The sequence below is a fragment of the Ceratotherium simum genome, chromosome X (genome assembly GCF_057802395.1).
Source record: "Ceratotherium simum simum isolate JZ-2026a chromosome X, ASM5780239v1, whole genome shotgun sequence".
In the NCBI taxonomy this organism is placed as follows: domain Eukaryota; kingdom Metazoa; phylum Chordata; class Mammalia; order Perissodactyla; family Rhinocerotidae; genus Ceratotherium; species Ceratotherium simum.
In genome coordinates, this window is record NC_141940.1 from 12,366,068 (window position 1) to 12,386,317 (window position 20,250).

A 20,250-nucleotide genomic window follows, 5' to 3' on the forward strand; every position below is an offset into this window, starting at 1 on the left:
ACAGATAAAGGTAATCTGGCTAGCTGGTGAGAGATACCAAAGTGATTCTGACTAGGGTGAATCAACCCTGGTCCTGGATCTGACCTTCAGCTTTCAAAGTCCAGAAATTTTGACTTATATATTCCTTCAATGAATGCAGATCTATGTAGGAAGCCAAATTCTGATCAGAGGGCTAGCTGGTGAACTTGGAAGTAGAGCAAAGGAAAAAAGATGGTCTTTAGGGATATTTCATCCAGGCCACAGTGAAACCCAAAAAAGAGGATAGTTAAGCTGTCTAGGAACAGTATGTACAAAAGCAAAGAGAAGTCAAAAACTACAATGTGTTTCTGAAAGATCGTATAAGTAGAGATCTGGGACTGACTGGAGCAGGAGAACCTGAAGCAGAGGTGTGATGGAAAACAGGGCTGCAACAGTAGGCAGGGCCAAAAGGGGAAAGATCTAGAACTTACCTTAATTGCAGTGAGGAGTTAGTTACTATTTTTAAGCAAGGGAATGACTCTTCAGACTCTTCTGGAGTCTGTTTGGTGGGAAATAATAATGAATGCAAGCAAAACAGAAGGCTGTTATAAGTGGCCCAGGTGAAACATTATGCAGATCTAAGTGAAGATATGATTCAGGGATGAAACCCCTTTAGAACACTGTTTCTCTGAGAAAATGTGTTCTGAATTGCCAACTATTGACTTCATTAAACATTATACGTGGTATTCAATACTTGGTACTCAATACATTTGAAAGTTGGCATTAGCCCCTATTTAAAAACAAACACTGTAATGCAATTGTTATGATTATATAAGACCATGCTCAGTGCAAGTCAGAAACAAAGTGAGAGAGAAATTTAAAACTTAAATGATCAAAATAACATTTATAAACTTTTATTAAAAAGCATAGGTCACATCCCCCAAGATTAAAAGTTAGTGTTGCGTTCATTAAAAAATTACCTTATAACTCTACTAAGCTTTTCCCCCCTCTTTTCATTCTCTATTTCCATGGAGACTGTTAGCTAATTCATTTCACTTCTTCGCTAAGCCTTTTAACACATTTAGATTTTAGTTTCATTGAGAGATCACTGATTAATTTCCAACAATTAGTAAAACAAAGACAGACAAACTTCTCAATTTTTATTTAATTGACAAAAATGTTTGAGCCCATACCATATTAATCAAAATTTTAAAATCATTGTTATCAAATATTTTTCAATACAAAAACACTAAAATTAATATTTTAAGAGTAAATCCCACATCGTGCATGTTGTGTATGATTGAGTAAGAATGACTATTAGTAGTATTAAAGAAAAAATAAAGAAAACAAAGTTTCCATTGTATGTATCTGTCATTATTTGTTGTGCATGTTTCTCTTAACAGGAGAAATAGACAACTAAAACAAATGAGAAGTAATAAGAGATTGAGGCAATGTCTACACATACACATCAGTTTGTGAGGGGGAACATTGATTCAGCCAGTCACCATTGATTGTATTCAAATGCTTTCCTCTAGCCTGATCAGTAAACACAGATAAAATTTTTGTTTTTTAAATTTTAGAATAGGGATAATGCTCCTTGTGTTAGAACACAAGTACTTTTATTCCCAATCACATATAGGATGTTGTAAGAAAGTACGCGCGCGCACACACACACACACACACACAGATTTGGCCTTATCTTTAAAAACCAGACAAATTGTACAAGAATATTCATAGCAGCTTTATTCACAATACCCAAAACTGGAAATAGCCCAGATGTTCATTAATAAGAGCATGAATAAACAAACTATGACATATCCATACTATGCAACACTCATCAACATTTAAAAGGGTTGAACTATTGATATTGACAAAAGAAATAGATAAATCTCAAAAACATCCTCAGGGAAAGAAGCCAGACACAGAAGAAGAGTACATACTCTATGATTCCATCTCGATGGAGTTCTAAAAAAGGTGAAACTAATTTATAGTGAAATAAAAATCAGAACATTGGTGCCTCGCGGCAGGGGTAAAAGACTGACTGGGAAAGGGGCATGAGGGAACTTCCTGGGGCCAATGAAAATATTTAATATCTTAATAGGGATTAGGGCTACACAGATGTATAAATTTTTCAAAAATCAGTGATTTTGTGCATTTAATTTAATTTTACATTTGTGTATTTAAAAATTTTACAATTTTTAAAATTGAAAAATCTCAAATATCAAACTCGAGTTAATACTATGCATGCTGAACTATTTACGGGGGAGTCTATTGATGTCTGCAACTTACTTTGGAATACATCAAAAATATGATGAATTGATGAATGAATAAAGGTGATGTGCCAGTAGATAGATATGTATAAAACAAGTATAAGGAAATGTTAATGGTAGAATCAGGGAAATGGATGTGTCAATAATTTATTGCCTAATAGCTCCAACCCAACTCTCCTTGGCCCCATTTTGTGATTCTGGAGCTAGACTCTGCAATTCATTCTCTCCTTTGTCAACTGGTCCCCAGTCTCACTCTGCCAATAGTGGGTGCAAGAAGGTGACTGCAAGCCTGGAGATAGACAAAAGTACTTCCTTTTTATTTTTTTCTTGTTTGTAATTTGTCTCTGAATCAGTGAGTGTTTCAGATGCAGCTGATATGTGTAGTGTTCCCCATGGTGGCAGGTTGTTCTTGGCAGCCTCTAGCAACTTTCTTCTTCTCCATAGCTGCTCTTATGGTTCTAGAGTGTCCTCTTCTTTATTCACAGCAGTAGAAGTTATGCTTCTTTTCACAGTTACAACTCCTCAGATATCTGAATCTCAGAACTTAAAGGAAGGTCAGACGGTCAATTTTCCTTCAGTCCTAGAGTGGTGGCTTCTTTCTGCAGTTAATACTTCAGTTATACATTAGAATTCTTTTTTATCCATATTAGTAGAGACAGACCTGACTTTGTAAGGCTGTGATTTGCCACAATTTAGTTAAATAACACCAGTTCCCTAACAACACAGTTTGAATTTTAGTTACAAGGGTATAGTAACTGAGTAATTGCATAAAGCACAAACTTCACTGGTCGCTCTTCAGTCTACAAATCACTATACAAATAACAGATGCACATTATGATCACTGACAAATCATGTCACTTCTTTCAAAGTCTGTCAGTGATTGGTCACTGCACATATGATTATTCAGTTCATGCACAGACAGCAAAGCATGTAGTTGTGTTGAATCCTTGTCTCCCAGTGATAAACCCATGTGATATTTTACAAAAATGGATAATTGAAAGAGAATTGGTCAACAAAGATGAAAGTACAGCAAAGAAACAAAAAGAACAGAAAGTGATAATGGTAGAAGTGAAATTAGAATCAAGCATGAATGAAGTTATAGAAGAAACAGCTAACCCTGGGAACGTTGACACTGTTGCCATTCGAGAAACCCTAGAGATGCAGCCAGAGGAACTTAGTGAGGGTGAAATTATTCAAATAAATGTGGAAAGTTGTTGTCATGAAAAAGATGAAGATATCCCACAAGTGATGCCAGCAAAAACTTACACATTAAAGGAAATCTTAGAGATATCTGACAACACTGAAAGTGCAAAGGACACAATATTGGAAGCTAATACAAACTTAAGAGTATGACAATTCACCAAGGCTTGTTCCATATCATAAGTTGTACGCCAAGAAGAAGAAGGCAAGCACTATTCAAACTACTCTTGTTAAGGTTTCACAAAAAAATAAAACACTTTAATACTCAATGTTTCTAATGTTTTAAATTACAGTATACTAAATAAATATTAGTTTTGCTATTTTTATTCCCTTATACATTTAAAACAGACAATAAGAGAATTTTTAAATATTTTGACAAAAATTTAAATGCAATCATAATTCACTTCATAGATTATTAAGATCATTTTGCAAAGTTTCAGCTTGCACTGTCATTTTCATGGTTCTGCACTAATGTGAGAAGTGATGACTGCCTATACTTAGCCAGCTTTCACTTGGTTAACAATTCTTTGTATTAAATTTCACTGTTCAAAATTCTGATGTAGTTTCTGTCTCGCAACTGGGCATAGATCAAGTGACTATAACAGTATTCACTGTAAAATTCTTTCATCTTTGCTATGTGTTTGAAAATTTTTAGAATAAAGTGACGGGAAAAATCAGAGAAACAAGTATTGTGTTCTACTTCCACATAAGTCAGAAGAATGAAGGAAAGTTATCTCATGCAATGAGAAACAACAACAATATTTTAAACAATAAAATGGAAGAGTGGTGAATTTACCAGCAGCAAATTAACATAAGGATATAACCTCATGCCAAACACTTCCAAAAAGTCATGGCCAATGGGAAAAAAAAGATTCTGATATTCTAGGGTGCTATAGCAAGAAATTTGACCCAACCACAACCTGCAGAGGTAGTACCCAGGGAAAAAGTATTAATAAAGCTTTAAAATTCTTCCTAATACCCATCATCTGGTCAAAATCACACTAATGGGTTGGATAGACAGCCCAGAGAAAAGTCAAGACTGAATTGTTGAGAGTAGACGCCATTACTTACTGCCTTCAGGAATTCTTCGGTCATCCAGACAAGGGGAAAAAGGTACTTGCAAAAGAGAAAGAAATATGTTAGGCTGGCCTCAGACTTCTCTATAGCAACATTCAACATGAGGGGATCTTGGGAATAGAGAACTCTTATAAAAACGATGATGAAATCTAGCCAGACAAAAGATGGGTGGAGAAGTCATGGTAAAATGAAGCACAACACTCAATGCCATTTCTGCAATCCTGAGAGGGGGAAAAACATGGCATATAATTTTATAACCAATCAAGTTGCCCTTTGTGTATAAAAGCAAAAGGCTTCTTCAAGCATGCACACATTCAAGGGCTACCATGAGCCCTACCTGAAAAAATTACTTGAAGATGCAACCAGTCAACTAAGAGATTAATACAAACATAGAATTTGGGGATGGAGAAGTTGTGGCCAAAAAACTAATGGTAAGCACCGAATGCTTTTAAATAGAGAATTAAAACTAAACATTTATGGGAATTAGGATTTTAGAAGTCAATCTAAATGCTAATAGCCTTTAAAAAATAAAAATAAGTAACAACTACTCTCTAAAAATCTCCCATGGAGCTTAAAAAGCATAAAAAATAATACTTGAATAATTATTTTGCTTAACCTTGGCAATTTTATCAATTTTACTTTGACTTCTTTTTCTTCTACTAAATTCAAGTTAATTTCAATGTACTTCTTTTAATTTTAAAATGAATACAGTATAATTCCATTTTTATAAAACTGCTTTATGCATCTATCCAGACATCCAGCCATTTGTATATTTGCATAGAGAGATATATGGAATGATATTCACCAATGTTAATGATGGTGTTCTGGGTAATGGGCTTTGAGGTGATGTCCCCCTCTGTTGTACTTCTGTATTTCTTGATTTTGTTTAAATAAACAAGCATTTACAAAAAAGTAAAGTCATTTGATAACAAAGAAAATAAAACACAGGGATAGGATTGCTAAACCAGTAACATATCAATAAACAAAAGTGAAGAGGAATGTTTAAACCCCATCAGAGGGCCTACTATAATCAAGCATCAATTTACAAACAATTCAGGTGTTAATAATAAATCATTCTCGTCAACTCATGGAAAATATTGGGTTTTACAGACAAGGCGATAGTTAGTTGGCCTATGTAACTACTGTGTGTATGAAAAAGTAAAGAAACTCCATTTCTTTAAAACTATGCTATAAACTAAAGTTTCAACAAATTTAAAACTTCCTTCATCCAAATTGGTGAAAACTTGCTTTATTGCTGTCATATGTATTAAGTAATTAAAAAACGCCATTAACCAACATTTGAAATTTACAACTGTTATCAACTCCAAGTCAAAAAATCAAATGGATTCTTGAGCCTTAAGATATCTTATTTTCCTTTGTCATTGTGTTTTGCATTCTATCAAGCAAATGTTAGCTTACTTCCTATCCATTTGTCAAAAATTTCACTTTAAGTTATTAAAGATCTGTGGCCTTCAGTATTGACGCCATGCATTTCCACCAACTGCACAGAGATTTTTGTCTATGTGTTTTTATTCATTCATTTGTCAATAATTTCCGTGGAGTCATCTAAATGTGGGCAAATCACAAAACTTCAGTTCAGGGGCACAATTATTCCCAATTTCATTAAATTACTTTTGGCAAATGGTGCTGGCTTTTTACAATAGTTTTCAAACATCTAATAAGTAATTGCTTGTAATTGTGCCATTGTCTGATAGTGAAGTGAAAGAGTAGGCACTGCGGAGCTACTGAACCCCTCCATTTGTGTTGTACTGCAAAGCTTTCTGGCCACACGGTTCCTCCTGACTGTCATGCTGTGGAAACTGCAGGGGTTTGCTGCACATAGGCTTTTAACTTATGAAGAACAGCCAAGAGGAAAAAAGGAATGGAATTACGCAAATAAGTCCTGGCAGCCAAATTCTGTTTCTCCTCTTACCTAACAAGACAGTGCTGGCCACCATGGAAGGGCTCACCACCTTCTTTAGCTCCTTAATTACTCAGCAGCTTTAATTTTAATCCCCTACACTGGTACACTGTGAGGAGACTCTCTCACCACTAGAGGTAGTTGCTAGGCCCAAAGGCCACTGTGCCTTCTCGATCCTTCTCAGGAGAAGGAACTGAAAGAAACCATCTGACAAGCTGCTATTTCAAGCTGTGCACTGGATCATTCATTTATTTATTCACTGATCATACATATATTGAGCACCTACTATGTGCCAGGCACTGATCTAGTCACTGGGGATATAGCGGTAGGTAAGATACACAAGGGCCCTATTTTCAAACAGCTTACATTTTACTAGGGGTAGATAAACAATTAACTACATAATATGTGAGACTGTGTTTAGTATTGTGATAAACAAGGCAGGCTAAGGGGGCTAGAGAGGGACCATTGTGGGGACAGGAGTGTTCAGAGATATGCCAGCTATAGAATGGACACTAAAAGTAATTTATTGCAACCTATTTAAAAATACTTCCTAATATACACTGGAAATTGTCCTCTATGTTACACAACAGGAGCTCACAATCATATTCCTTCCATGTTTTCCCCATTCAAAGTGAGCTCTCTCCTCAGAACTGGCATGGTCATTCACTTAAAATCCTTGCCTGATGCTTTGTAGAAGTTACTTCTGTACAGCTAATCTCCCCTAAATAGGAATCTCTTTGACATCAAGGACTGTGCTTTATTTATCTTGGCATCTGCTATAGGTTGAATCGTATTCCCCAAAAAAGATATGTTGAAGTCCTAACCTCTACTACCTCAGAATGTGACCTTATTTGGAAACAGAGTCTTTAGAGAGGTAATCAAAATGAGATCATTAGGGTGGGCCCTAATCCAATATGACTGGTGTCCTTACACAAAGGGGAAATTTAGACAAAGAAATAGATACGCACATAGGGAAGACCATGTGAAGACACGCAGGGAGAACATGTGAAGACAGAGGATTGGAGTGATGCGTCTATAAGCCAAAGAATGCCAAAGATTGTCAGCAGACCCCCAGAAACTACAAAGAAGCAAGGAAGGATCCTCCCCTAACACCTTCAGAAGGAGCGTAGTCCCGCTGACAACTTGATTTTGGACTTCTAGCCTCCAGAACTGTGAGAGAATAAATTTCTGTTGTTCTAAGCCACCCAGTTTGTGGTATGATACTTTGTCACAGCAGAACTAGCAAACTAAAGTAGTATCGCTTTAAGGGCTTAGGAATGAACAGTGAATATTTGATGAATAAATAAATGAAGTACTTTATAAATAAGAAATTTTGTGTACACTTTACAAATGAACAAACTCAGACATAAATATAATTGAGCTCTGTATTTGACACAAGATGTGGATTTCGATGACCTTCAAAGCTTAGATATTTTTATAACAGAGAAGTAAGGTTTTGTGATAGTGTCCCTTTTCCTTGATAAACACCATTCCTTTAGCTTTCTACAGTTTGGTACGGCAAGGGTATGTGTGTAAGACCTCTACCTTGCTGGAAGAGAAGAAATAGAAATCAAAAAGGAGAGTTGATTATTTGGAGATGACCTCACAAGTCAGGCCACAAGGAATCAAGCCGCAGAGGCTAGCTGAGAGTATATTAGAAACTGTGATTTTGCAGGCTAGGAAGCACTGGTGCACAACCCATCCCAACCCTGCAGCCTTCCCAATGTAGATTATGGGTAATTCTGCCTTGAACATTTGCCCAGAAACAATGGCTTAGGAAAAATCCTATTCCGAATCTGAGCATGTCCTCCTCAAAAAAGGCAAACGATGGACTCATGCAACCCTTAGTACTACTTAGATCTTGCCTCCCATCTAGAATAGCAAGCCCAAATGACATCAGGGAGGCAGTGTACTGTAATATTGAAAATCATGGGATTTGGGTTTTTTTTCAGCTTTATTGAGGTATAATTCACATATTTAAATCAAAATTGTACATATTTAAAATGTGTGACATGATGTGTTGATATACATATACATGGTGAAATGTTTACCACAATCATGCTAATTAACATATTGATCACCTCACATAGTTACATTTTTTTTTTGGATGAGAACAATTATCTACACTCTTAGCAAATTAAAGTATAAAATACAGTACTGCTAACTACAGTCTTCATGCTGTACATTACATCTCCAGAATTTATTCACCCTGCATGTTTGAAACTCTGTACCATTTGACCAACAGTTCTCCATATTCCCCACCCCTTATCCAGGGTAACCATCATTCTATGCTTCTAAGAGTCTAACTTTTTTAGATTCCACATTTAAGTGAAATCAAGCAGTATTTGTCTTTCTATGTCTGGCTTATTTCACTTAGCATAATGTTCTCCAGGTTCATCCATGTTGTCACAAATGGAAAGATTTCCTTCATTTTTATGAATAAATAATATTCCATTATATATGTATACAACATTTTCATTCTCCATTCATTCATTGATGGACACAAGTTGTTTCCATATCTTGGCTATTGTGATTAAAATGGACATGGGAGTGTAAATATCTCTTTGAGATACAAATTTTATTTCCTTTAAATATACAACCAGCAGTGGGATTGGGGATCTTATGATAATTCTATTTTCAATTTTTTGAGGAACCTCCATACTGTTTTCCATGATGTCTGTGCCAATTTACATTCCCACCAACGGTGCACAAGGATTTCCTTTTCTCCACATCCTTGACAGCACTTGTTATCTTTTGTCTTTATTTTTTGTTTTTTTGGTGAGGAAGATTGGCTCTGAGCTAACATCTGTTGCCAATCCTCCTCTTTTTGCTTGAGGAAGATTGTCGCTGAGCTGACATCTGTGCCAATCTTCTTCTATTTTATATGTGGGTCACCACCACAGCATGGCTTGATGAGTGGTGCATAGGTCCACACCTGGGATCCAAACTCACGAACCCCGGGCCACTGAAGCAGAGCATGCAAACTTAACCACCACTACATCAGGCCAGCTCCCTCTTTTGTCTTTTTGATAATATCCATACTAACAGGTGTGAGGTGATATCTCATTGTGATTTTAATTGCATTTCCCTGATAATTAAGGATGCTCAGCGCTTCTTCATGTACCTGTGGGCCATTATATGCCTTCATGGAGAAGTATCTATTCAGTTCCTTTGCCCATTTTTTAATTGAGCTGTTTCCCTTTTTTTGCTAGTGAGTTGTATGAATTCCTTACATATTTTGGACATTAACCCCTTATCATATATATGGTTTGGAAATATTTTCTCCCATTCCATAGATTGTCTCTTCACTCTGTTGATTGTTTCCTTTGCTATGCAAAAGCTTTTTAGTTCAATGCAATTTCATTTGTTGATTTTTGAATTGTTGCCTGTGCTTTTGGAGTAATATCCAAAAATCATTACCTACACCAGCATCAAGAGTTTCTCTCTCTGTTTTCTCCTAGCAGTTTTACAATTTCAGGTCTTACGTTTCAGTCTTTAACCCATTTTGACTTTGTTTTTGTATATGATGTGAGATAAGGGTCCAATTTCATTATTCTGCATGTGAATATTCAATTTTCCCAAACCATTTATTGAAGAGACATCCTTTCCCCATTGTGTGTTCTTGGCAACTTTGTTGAAGATCAGTTGACCAAAAATGGGTGGATTTCTTTGTGGGCTCTCTATTCTGTTCCATTGGTCTACATGCCTGTTTTTATGTCAGTACCATATTGTTTAGGTTACTATAGCTTTGCAGTATATTTTAAAATCAAGCAGTGTGATGCCTATAGCTTTGTTTTTGCTCAAGATGACTTTGACTATTCAAGGTCTTTTGTGGTTCCATATGAATTTTAGGATTGTTTTATCTATTTCCATGAAAAATGTCATTGGAATTTTGATAGGAATTGCATTGAATCTGTAGATTGCTTTGGGTAGTATGGACATTTAAAAATATTAATTCTTCCAATCTGTGTACATAAGATACCTTTCCATTTTTTCTGTCTTCGATTTCTTTCACTAATTTGTTTAATTATCAGTGTACATGTCTTTCACCTCCTTGGTTGAATTTATTCCTAATATTTTATTGGTTTTGATGCTATGATAAATAGGATTGTTTTCTTAATTTATTTTTCAGATATTTCATTGATAATGTATAGAAATGCAACCAATTTTTGTAAGTTGATTTTGTATTCTGCAACTTTACTTCATTTATTAGTTCTAATAAATTTTGGTGGCATCTTAGGGTTTTCTATATACAAGATCATACCATCTGCAAACAGAGTCAATTGTACTTCTTCCTTTCTGATTTGAATGCCTTTTATTTCTTTTTCATCCCTAACTGATCTGGCTAGGACTTCCAATACTGTATTGATTAGAAGTGGCAAGAATGGACATCACTGTCTTGTTCCTGATCTTACAGGAAAAGCTTTTGGCTTTTCACCATTGAGTATAATGTTAGCTGTGGGCTTGTCATATGTGGCATTTATTATGTTGAGGTACCTTCCTTCTATAGCTTATTTGTTGAGAGTCTTTATCATGATAGGATGTTGTATTTTGTCAAATGCTTTTTTTCCATCTATTGACATGATCATATGATTTTTATCCTTCATTCTGTTAATGTGGTGTATCACATTGATTGATTTGCACATGTTGAAACATCCTTCCATCCTAAGGGGAAAAAAATCTTACTTTATCTTGGTGTATGATTCTTTTAATATGCTGTTGAATTTTGTTTGCTAGTATTTTGTTGAGGATATTTGCATCTATGTTCATCAGGGATATTAGTCTGTAATTTTCTTGTCTTATAGTGCCTTGTCTGGCTTTGGTATAGGGTAATGCTGGTCCCCAAAAATGAGTTTTTAAATGTTCCCTCCTCTTCAATTTTTTGGATGGAAGAATTGACATTAATTCTTCCTTTAATATTTGATAGAATTTACCAGTGAAGCCATCTAATCTTGGGCTTTTACACGTCAGGAAGTTTTTGATTACTGATTCAATCTCCTCATAAGTTATTTGTTTGTTCACACTTTCTGTTTATCCATGATTCCATTTTGGTAGTTTGTATATTTCTAGTAATTTATTCATTTCTTCTAGGTTATTCAATTTGATAATATATAATTGTTCATAGTAGTTTCTTATGACCATTTCTATTTCTATGGCATCCAATGTAAGGTCTTCTCTTTCATTTCTAATTTTATTGATTTGAGTCTTCTCTTTTTTTCCTTAGTCTAGATAAAACCTTGTCAATTTTTTTGATCTTTAAAAAAAGAAAGAGTTCTTAGTTTTGTTCATTTTTTTATTGTCTTTCTAGTCTTTACTTCATTTATTTCTGCTCTAATCTTAATTATTTCCTTCCTTCTGCTAACTTTGGACTCAGTTTATTCTTCTTTTGCTAGTTCCTTGAGGTGTAAAGCTAGGTTATTTGATATCTTTCTTCTTTCTTAATGAGGGCATGTATTGCTATAAACATCCCTCTTGGAACTGCTTTTACTGCATTCCATAGTTTTGGTATGTTATGTTTCCACTTTCATTTGTTTCAAGATATTTTTTTATTTCACTTTTGATTTTTTCTTTGACCCACTGATTGTTCAAGTGTTAATTTAATTTAATTTCCATATATTTGTGAACTTTCCAATTTTCCTCCCATTATCGATTTCCAGTTTCATACCACTGTGATTGTAACAGATTCTTGATATAATTTCAGTCTTCTTAAATTGGTTAAGACTTATTTTTTGGCCTTACATATTATCCATTCTGGAGAACATTCCATGTGCACTTGAGAAGAATTCTGCCAACATTGGATGAAATATTCTGCATATGTCTGTTAGGTTTATTTGGTCTATAGTGTTGTTCAAGTTCAATATTTCCTTTTTGTTTTTCTGTCTGGATAATCTATCCATTGTTGAAAGTGAGGTATTGAAGATCTCTAATATTATTGTATTGTTGCTATTTCTCCTTTCAGATCTTTTAGTATTTGCTTTATAGATAGGGTGCTCCAATATTGGGAACATATATATTTATAATTGTCCTATCCTCTTAATGATTTGATCCCTTTATCATTGTATAATATTTTGTTTCTTATAACAGTGCTTCACTTAAAGTCTATTTTGTCTGATATAAGAATAGCCACATCAATTCTCTTTTGGTTACCATTTGCATGGAATATCTTTGTCCAAACCTTCACTCTCTTGCTATGTGTGTCTTTAAAGCTAAAGTGAGTCTCTTGTAGGAAGCGCACAGTCGGGTCTTGTTTTTTAATCCATTCATGCGTTGTATGTTTTTTGATTGGGGAATTTAATCCATTTACATTTAAAGTAATTAATGATAAGTAAAAACTTATTGCCATTTTAATTGTTATCTGCCTGTTTTGTAATTCCTTTTTTCCTTTCTTCCTCTCTTACTGTCTTCCTTTGTAATTTGATGACTTTTTTTTTAATGGTATGCTTTGGTTTCTTTCTCTTTATATTTTGTGTGTCTATTACAGGTTTTTCATTGGTGTTTACCATGAGCCTTAAAGCAATGAATAGTTATAACAATCAATTTAACCTGATAACAATTTAACTTCAATCACATACACAAATTCTACAATTTGCTTCCTTTCCCCCAACGCTTTATGTTATTGATGTCTCCTTCTGGGTCTCCCATAATGTGCATATTGGTTCAATTTGTGGGGTCTCATAAGTCCCTTGGGCTTTCTTCACTCTTTTTCATTCTTTCTGCTCCTCAGGATAATTTCAAGTGGCATGTCTTCTAATTCACTTATTCTTTTTTTTGCTTTATCTAGTCTGTTTTTGAATCCTTCTAGTGAATTTTTCAGTTATTGTGTTCTTCAGCTCCAGCATTTCTGTTTGCTTCTTTTTTTATTGCTCAGTTCTGTGCCTATTGCCAATCTCACAGAGCAGTGCCAGCTTTAAGGGCTTAATCCCCCCCCACCAACTTCCTTTGTTCCTAGCTGTCCCATAGGACCAGGCTTTTCAGGCCATTCAGCTCTCAGTATGAGATAAGAGAGAAACTGGCCCCACAGAAGGCACCCTGAGGGACCAAGAGGCAAGGTACATACTCTACATTCTCTTACCCCCTGTGGGAGAAATCATGGACTGATGTGATCTTCCTGTTGCTCAGCTAAACCAGTTTGGGGGAGAGACTGACACTTGCAAAGAGAAATAGCTTTTCTTACCCAATATACATGTAACTACTCCAAGTTTGTGCTCCTCCAGGATGCTTCCACTTCTTAGCTGAATTATGAATTTCTCTTCAAGGTATTTTGGTGCCAATATTGTTTTATTGGTGTTTCTGTGGAGGAATGAGAGGTCATGCTTTCTACTCTGCCCTTTTGCTGACAACATTTCTCAAAAATCATGGAATTTGGAGTCAGATAGAGCTGAGTTTGAACCCGGCCTCCACAAGTTAATAGCTGTGTGATTTCAGGCAAGTTATTACTTAAAACTTATAGGGTTTTATGTATAGTTTTAGAAGTGGTATATTTCAATTCTGCACACATCCCATTGGCTAGATCCAGATATAGAGGCCCAAAATAACAGCAAGAAAGACTGAGAAATGTAGTCTTCCTATGTGTACAACAAGAGTAAATGGGATTGGTGAGCATTTAGGCCCTCTCTGCAAGTCTTATTTCACATAAAGGGACTTTCAAGGTTTTGAGTCTGTCCATGTCAGTTTTATTTCTAACTTACTAAGTATATGTTATTTCAGGAAGATTTTTACATTTTCATATAAATAATTGCCTAGGAAATGTCTCTCTTCCACCTATCTTCTGACATAGTTTCTTTCTTTTTTATAGGGGGCTGACCTCGCAAAATGGTGAGCAAATTCTCAGTGATAAAATAGAATGGTTTTTATAGGCAGAGCACAGTGGCCTGGAATCCAGGTAGGTACTGTCAAGGATCAGATCTCTCCCATCCAAGGAATGCAGGCTGCCTATACGTAAAACTGTGCCATAAATGAGTATTTGATCTCCAGGGAGAGTACTAGCAAGGGCAAGTATTGTCCATATAATAAAAGTCATAATATGATTGAATAGGAAGAACCTTTAGAAGCTGCAAAGGGCATATAGCAGAGAAAATGTTTAATGCTGTTTCATAGGAAGTGCCATGGTATACATATTTCTTCATCCTCAGTTTTCACCTTAATCAAGAAGGATGTTACTTTTCCTACTTAAAGGAGCTAACAATATTTCCCCCTTCACTGTAATGCAGCAGAAAACCTGAAGAAAAGTATTACCACATGGCAAGGTTTTAGGATACTAAATGTCAGATTGGAGTGAGTGAGATGAAGATTACAAACTGACACAAATAGGAGAGAAGCCATTTCCTAGTAAGTAGTAGTACAGGCAGACTACATTTTGCTGCCTGTATTGTGGTGGGGCGAGGAGGCTCCTTAACAATTCAGTGACAAACACTCTGTATCCAAAGTGAACTTTGATAAAGGTTATAAGCAAAAACTTAAGAATTTTCTGCAAAAAGTAACATGGACCCTGAGTGAAAATAACATCCCAGTGGAGACATGCATAGAAATTAACTCAATAAATATCTGTTGAATGAATGAATGAGGGAGAAGTGGGAATATCAAGGTGCCATCCATGGGGGAGTTAGGAAGAGGAGAAGCAAGAGAAATGAGATAAGAGGAGACAAGTAGGGTTCATTTCTTAAGTACCTAAGAAGTACTACTATTTTAAAAAATATATACTTATATACTGGCTATGGGGCTTGATCCTCCTGTAAAAAAACCATACCCTGTGTGGAGTATGTAGACTACTGGTAACAACGTTTTTTCATATGCTCTTTTCACTCAAGTTTCCTAGCAGTATTAAAGGCATGCTTCAACCTCAAGGTCAACTCCATCAGCCCAGATGGAAAGAATCTTGAATAAACAAAGCCAGTGAGCAAATCTTCCACACAACATCGGTCAAATTCTACTGACTGCCAAGAAAGACCAATTAACCTGTTTTCCCCATTTTCACTAGGACCAAGAGTGGAACTGATCATCTATCATAAGAAAGCCTATTCTAACAGTATAGCCAGCCAGATAATAAATGGCTTACAATTTACTAGATGATCTGTTTTTTCAGAAATTGCTCCTAATATTGTGTATGAATATACTCTTTGACCAAGAGATCATACTTCTAGGAAAGACACATTGGCAAAAATATGAAAAGCTATGTGCAAGGCTATTTATTGCAGCATCATTTATAATAGCAAAAGGCTGGACACAAACCAAATGTCCACCAATAGGGTACCATTTGAATAAATTATATTACATTCATGCAAGGTGAAAAGCGTGTATATTATGCTACTGTTTAGCTAAGAAAGGGGGGTACATCTTGGTATACCAGAAATCTAGGAAGCTGTCAACGACTACAGAAGTTGTATCCAAACAACTCAGGCACAAACTTAAAGAGACTTCCATTGACCAAATATAGAAACATTTGGGCATCAATTAGAATAATAATTTTGATGAATTAAAACACATCAAATATGTGTAAATCCATAGGTTCATAGTGGTATTTTAAAAAGTTATTGTTCACCTTTGGAGGTTCCTAGGGAAATAATTCATATGTATTGGCTTATATTTTAAAAAATGAAAGCACAAACCCAAATCTCAAAAAATGCTTGAGGAAGAAAGGAATAGGATGGAGGATACAGGAATAGAAACTATATTTGTTTGAATATATCTTGATTTATAGATTCACTTTACATAATTATTTTTACATAATTATTAAAAGCTAAATCCAAATAAAGCAGTCTCTGAAACTTGAAAGCAAAATGAAACATAAATCTAGCTACATATCAGGTGGTGGCAAATAACACACAGAATTATTTCAAGAGACTTGTAAAAAGAATTACCCCCCCAAAAAAAACATACAACAATATAAAATTAAATTAAACTTTGAGAAATCACATTTATGATGGTAGTTCTAGATTGTTATTCTGAGATTATGGTGTGTGTATTATAGGATAAAACAAACAAGTATGTCAGTGTCAGTGGGAAGTAGAATTTTCAATGTGAGAGAAAAGAGATACAGATCAAAGAGGTTAACTAAAACTTTTGCAATCTTGAATTCTAATTGGAATATCAGTGTGAACTCCTGATGTTATTTTTCCTTAAAGAAAAATATTTCCTAGCTCTGCCCACTGAAATGTCCTAGAGATAATAATCAACATAATGGCAACAAGAATGCTGAGTGTCCAGATTATGGTCTTGAGACACTATTTCCCACTAAAGGAAAGCAGTGATCCTTGGAAAGATAGAAGATTACAGGTCTAGGACTGGAAGTGAACGAACTGAGCGAGCCTGGGACACATTGTCATACAAGAGGGTAAGGAAGCTACCAAAGGTTACTGGGGTTGTGTACAAAAATCTCGGGTACCTGTCAAAGAGGTTCACATTAGCCAAAGATGGGACAACTTGAGCCTCAATAAGAATAATCATTTCAATGAGTTAAAATGTGTCTAACCCATATGTTTAAATTCATGTGTTCATAGTGATACTAAAAAAAAAATGCACTGGTAGACTTTGAAGGATGCTAGGCAACCAAGTCCTTATTCTGAAAACTGGTAGAAAAAGAGAAAACAATGAACCATTGACCTTCTCCTTTCCTAAATAAATTGTACCATTGGGTAACTAAATAGTAGATGAGGAGAAAGTTTCCCTTCATAGAAGTGTTCCAGCTAATAAACGAAGAAAGAATGATAGAATTGGAATATCACCATTTTGCAACCTTACAGTAAAATAATTGATATAAAATCATCAGTGGATGTGGGCATCACAAAAGGAGAAACAACCTAGAAAAGTTTCAGATGGCATACCCTACAATCCCACAATTACAGTCTTAGGTATATACCAGAGAAGCTCTTGCACCTGTGTACTGGGAGACATGTATAAGATGGTTCATAGCAGCACTGTTCCTAATAGGAGAAAAATGGATGACAATCCAGATATCCATACAGTATAAAGGATAAATAAATAGAGGTATAGTCATACAATGAAATACAATATCACAGGGAAAATAACTGAACTCCGACTGTACACAACAGAAGTGAGGAGGGGGAAAAAGAGAAAAAAACACAAAAGAATATATTCAGTGTGAGTCCATTTATATAAGGGTCAAAAAACAGGTGGCATTAAACAATCATTGTTTCAGGATACAGACATTTGTGGTATAACGGTCAAGTGATGTAAGAATATAATTAACAGAAAATTCAGAATAGTAGCCTAGGGTGGGTGTTGGGGGCATATATGATTGGGAACAGACATGCAAGAGGCTTCAAATGCACTGGTAATATTTTATTTCTTAAATTGGATGGTAGGCATATTTGTTTCCATTTTATTATTATTGTTTAAAAAGTGTGTATGATACATATTGTATATATGTATGTGTATACAGGTATGCATATATGTGTGTGTCTATATATAGGCACACACAAAAGAGGTTTATATAATGGCTGAGATATAACATTTGTAGAACAAACATTTGAAAAAGAAAAGAATTTGACTATAAATAATTAAGGCACATAAAAGTAAATAATTAAATAGAATTATTATAAAGCTGCAAAGAAAATGCAATTGTTCAACTTTGAAACACTACAAGAGTGATTCATTCATCAAATGTTGTTTAAGTCCCTATGTGACGGGTACTGTGCTGTGTGATGGAGATGCAGTGACAAACGACAAACACACAATCCCTGTTCTGTAGTGGGGGGGAGAAACATTGAACAAGTAAATGACCCATAAATGTGCCCTTATAAACTGCAGTGAGGGTATTAGTATAACAACCAACATTTACTGAGTATGTTTCTGTCAGAAACTGTTGTAAAAGGTAGACTACCTTTTTATAGGGAAGAAAACTGAGGTACATCTATGTTAAGCAACTCACTCAAGGTCAAATAGCTTAGAAGCAGAGCAACTGTGAATCAAACCCAGGCAGTCTGACTGCAGAGCCCAAGCTCCTATGCTATCCTGAGTAGGAAAACACAAATTATTAGGTGGACAACGGGGCTTAGTTTAGCTTTTATGGGCCAGGGAAGGCCTCTCTGAGCGCCTGACATTTATGCACAGACATATAGCATTAGGAAAAGCTATCTTGATCCTTTGTATGTATTAAATGATCTTCTAAGTGGTGGGAAGCCTAGAGGGCAGGTAGGCAAAAGGAGAATCGTGAAGAGGGAGGTCGTAATGAGAAGCCTTTCTCCTTCAGCCCCTCTGCTCTTTCTCTCCGGCCTCAGGGGAGCGAAGAGGGAGGTCGTAATGAGAAGCCTTTCTCCTTCAGCCCCTCTGCTCTTTCTCTCCGGCCTCAGGGGAGCATGCGGCAAAGGGGACTGTAGTGCAGTGTTTGGCCAGGGCCTGGCACCAGGGGACAAAGGAGTAAGAAAGGAGCATCAGTTACCATTTTGGCTGCATCAAGTCTCTCTACTTTGGCTTCCCCTTGGGCCACTCTCGGGTTCCAGATAAGCCCCCAGGCCCTGAGCAGCTCCTTCTCCGTGCCTTCCTTTAGTGCTCCTTTGCTTCACTGAGGTCTGCACCACACTTTCCTTATGACCAGGCCTATGTTCTGTGCCTCAATTCAGGCTACTACTTCAAGGCTTCTGTACCCTGAACAAGCAGCAAGCCTCTGCACCAAGCAGCAGGCTAGCTGCCAAGAAAAAATAATCAAGTGTGGAAAGATGATTGCAATGCACTTCAAAAATCAATCCAGACATTGCCTGTTAAACAGTCTTCCAAGAGTGTGTTGCTATTTGGCATGAAAGCCAGAAAGACTTGTCCACAGCAATGCAATCGGTATTTGACTTGGAGACAATTCTGCAAATGCACAGCAAAACAGGCTGCAGGTTAATAAAGACCAAGTTAAGAAAATGCTAGGTGATTTTTTCTAATGATGCCAAATTTTGAAATCACAGAGAATTTGCAGAGAATTAATGACGGTCCTATTATTGTTTTCACAAGAAAAGACATTCAAAATTACTTTGACTTCAGAGTAAAATACTCTATTGCTCTTAAACCTCATTCAGAACTAAAATCTTCAGGTGTTTTTGAGGCAGATATTCCAGAGAATACAAAATCCAAGGATAGTTTGCTTCCAGATAGTTCTATGAACTTAACCTGAAGAACTAGACAGATAAGGAAACATATTTGGATAACCTAATGGCAAGCCCTATACTACGACTTCAAATATGGAGGATAAAACTTTTAAAGAGAAAGAAATTCAAACACATGTGAATATGATACATCAATAGTCTCTTATTCAGAACTATTTTTCACATAAATATTACAAATTCTAAACCATTGGATGGTCAAGGAAATAATTGAATCGTTCACAAATGTGTTAGTTGTTTCACTATGAGATGATGCTGTCAAGAATAAGAAGGGAGATGGCAATGATTTAAGAGTTGGGGATACTAACAATAGGTTTCCCCAACATTTGTCAGGCTGAGTGTATTTTAAAAAGCCTTCCTGCTTTAAATGTCAGTGAATGGGGTGGAGTGTATGGGGAACAAGAGAAGCCAAATGTAACAGAATAATAGCCCTAGCAATAGCCACTCTCCCCACTTAGAGTTTCCAACCATCCTGGGGCATGCTGATGGTTACAGAATCTTTGTGGATGTTGGATGTTGTGAATGGAGAACGTGTTCTCTATAAATCACTTTTGAAGCTGTAGCACAGACGGCAGTGTATGGCATAATAATTGTGAAAGAAGCCCTCCTGAGTTTAATGACAGACAAGGAATTTGGGAGAGTACTACTCATGAAGAAGCCACTTGCTATGAAACTTGTGTGTCCATTTTGAAAAGGAACAAGGAATAAGCAAATCATCAGG

At 35.9% G+C, this 20,250-nt stretch overlaps 1 long non-coding RNA gene across 2 annotated transcripts in view; it reads right to left on the minus strand.

The window, feature by feature from the left end:
* Positions 1-1,602: 1,602 nt before the first annotated feature.
* LOC147911742 (uncharacterized) overlaps positions 1,603-20,250 on the minus strand; it is a 28,374-nt gene continuing 9,726 nt past the window's right edge. Inside the window, exons 2-3 of one of the 2 annotated variants that reach the window (XR_015550619.1) lie at positions 4,500-4,544; positions 1,603-2,827 (exon numbers count right to left, since the gene is read on the minus strand). This is a non-coding gene — a long non-coding RNA (uncharacterized LOC147911742). The remainder of the gene's footprint in view (positions 2,828-4,499; positions 4,545-20,250) is intronic. The other variant, XR_015550618.1, reaches the window with a different exon arrangement.